Source organism: Pipistrellus hanaki (assembly GCF_964339955.1).
Source record: "Pipistrellus hanaki genome assembly, chromosome: 18".
In the NCBI taxonomy this organism is placed as follows: domain Eukaryota; kingdom Metazoa; phylum Chordata; class Mammalia; order Chiroptera; family Vespertilionidae; genus Pipistrellus; species Pipistrellus hanaki.
The window spans coordinates 9,832,374-9,835,473 of record NC_140520.1 but is presented as its reverse complement, the minus strand read 5'-3'; positions in this window follow the sequence as shown (position 1 = coordinate 9,835,473).

Genomic DNA, 3,100 nt, shown 5'->3' with positions numbered 1-3,100 from the left:
CCCAATCTTAGGGGTTTATATGCTGTAGTCTTTTTGGCCCTTAATACAATCGGTCCACTGCACCTAGAACCATCCAAGTCTCCTTTCTAATACTTCAAAATCTAACAGTTTTTGTTCATATAGTAGGCAATGTAAATTCTATATACATACATACATACACATTGTACCAAAGGAAACAAAAAAAAAGTGGGTTTTAGCTTATATTGAAGCTACACTTTATCGCTTTCCTATTAACTGTTGCAAAGAAAAGTTTAAACCATTACCTACAGTTTGAATTCATTAAACAATATCCGAACAAATAGAAAACAAATAGAAATAGCTAACCATTTTTGTCTACTAAAGTGATTATACTCATCCATCTCTACAAATAGGAGATATTTTAATCCTTGTAGATTTCAGATATTTGATAAAAAAATCTATATCCATTTTTCTTATCAAAAATATTCTGAAAATTCTCTGTTGACCACTCTCAAACTACTGGAGATGGATTGCTTAAAAAAATAAAAAATAAATAAATAGAGCACCAGCCAATGAACTAAGATATATATTAAAGCAAAATCTTTAACATATGAACCACTTTGGCCTCTGAACACTACAGTCTAATAAAAACTGAGCTTTTTTCAAGAGGTTATTTTTGGCCATAACAAGTTTGGCTCAGTGGATAGAGCGTCGGCCTGCAGACTCAAGGGTCCCAGGTTCGATTTCAGTCAAGAGCATATACCTTGGTTGCGGGCACATTCCCAATGGGAGGTGTGCAGGAGGCAGCTGATTGATATCTCTCTCTCATTGATGTTTCTAACTGTCTCTCTCCTTTCCTCTCTGTAAAAAAATCAATAAAATATATATATTTTTTAAAATAAGAGGTTATTTTGCTGTCATGAAACTTAGATATAGATGAGTTCAGAAGAATCCAAATATATGCTGAAGCAAGAAAGATACCTGTTTTAAAAATCATATTATGCCTTGCATGAATTAATTAATGGATTAATTTAATGTCTTGTAAGTTGTTTCTTCAATTCAACTAAACATTTGGCATGACCACAGTTTAATTGAATTAAGGACTGGGTGGTGCTTCGAATTAACATCAGATGCTAGCGGTCATCCCCACCCAGTCACCCTTTCATCCTCAGGCCTGTCCTTGAACATGGCATGTGTTGTCCAGGCATCCACCGCTCCACAGAGGCAGATAGACTCTGAGCATTACTTAATCGTTTCAATATTGAGGTCACTGTGTTCCACTCCTGGGATCTCAGTACACGGAGAAACAACTTCATTCATTACGTAACACTTCAGGCAGCATAACAGCACGAACTTGGTCCCACACCAAACTCCGTTTCATTGAGAAGAGCAGCCCTTAGCTCTAGACTCCATTTAATTATGAAATTTGGTTGACATGTACATAGTCCTATACAATCTTTCTATTCTAGGACATCAATTGAACTACTAGAATGTCAGTCTATGGAGACTCCTGCTTACGTCACTGGTATACACACTACAAAGGGACATCCTTTCAAAATGATTGCCTAGAAGAAATTGTACATGTAAATGTATTACCATTCAAATGGCGAAGTAACTTGCGGCCTCTGTTATCTACAGAGGAAATGATCTGGGTCAGGGGCCAATGTGAAGGAGCCAAGCCCAGCTTTAACCAAGAAAAGTTGGCATATTTTTATAACCGCCTCCAGGGAAAAGATGCCTCACACATGACCTAACGATTGCCTGGAACAGATGAAGTTAATTTTTCAGAGTCTCGAGGCTCAAGGCTCATGGGGTTAAGGGATTACAATTCGAGAGGGAGCTTAACACCAGACATCTGACTGGCTCGCTGGACCCCCTGACCTAAGTCATCAGGAAGTCCTTAACAAGCAAGCAATACGTAGGAACCAGCGGTTTTGATTTCCCACGGAAAGCAAATGTGTCCACTACACGCAGAAGACAGGTACGCGTATCTTAGAAATACAAAGCCCGTTTCATTTATATGGCAACATCGGGGATGCAGTTAACACAACCACCAAAGGGGACTTCTCTATCACAAACAGCGAGAAGTTGTTTCTTTTGCTTCCACTGAAGAATTAATTTGGGCAAAGGGAACTGACCCTGGGAAGCACCGATCCTGAGCACTCCAGACCGGAAGATGTCTATACTTGCTTCTCCAAAATGCCAATGGGCATGCCAGGGTGAAGGACGTGGAGGGGACGGAGACACCCAGATGGAAATGATAGTGGTGTGACCTTAATTGAAGAAGAAATGCTTAACATGTCTAGCAGATGTCTCTCATTAAAGTGCAGCCCTGGGGGCGGGGAGGAGGCCAGAAGAAATCTGAACGAAGAGGAAGGAGATCCTCAGGGTTGGGATGTTTGCTCCAACAGCTCTTGTCCCCCAAAAAAGAAAGTCACTCTAAAGATGCCAAGGACAAGAGGAATGGCTTGTAGCACTCCTTCGAGCATATGTATTATCACTGAGAAAGCTAACTGAAGACACCCTGCCCCCAAAACTCCCCTAGCGTTCTTCATCCAGAGACATCAAAGCCCTTTCTACATGCCGCCCTCATGGTAGCTCTGGGAGGTAGGGAGCATAATTCTACTTTTACCCATAAGCAAGCTAAGGCACAGGGAGAGCCTGAGAGACAAGCGTGAGTTTGAATTTTGTTCGATGCACACACTCCCTCCACACTGATGTGGGCAACTGGGACGGGTCCTTACAGGGGACAATTCTAAGAGCCAAACATGACTCTGGGAAGACAGCACATCTCCCAAGGCGCCCTGACTGAGTCCAGGAGATGCCCTCCACTTCAGGTGCCAATGTGCATGGTCCTCTTGAATAAGGAGACCGAATCACCATGATTATAGGAAAAAGGCTAAGATACCTACCACCTTCCTGTTTCCCCCACTGCTGAGACCACAACAATCTTAACAAACCGTATGCTCCAAGGAACTTCAGTTCTTAAATCTTCATCTCAACTGGTGCAGTAAAATTCCAAGACCTATATTTAGCTAATGATGTTGACGTTTCTCATCAGATCATTTCCAAATCCTTGCTCCCAGACAATTCTCTTTTATCGTAAATCACCTCATCTGTATAAAACGTGATGCCAGGATCT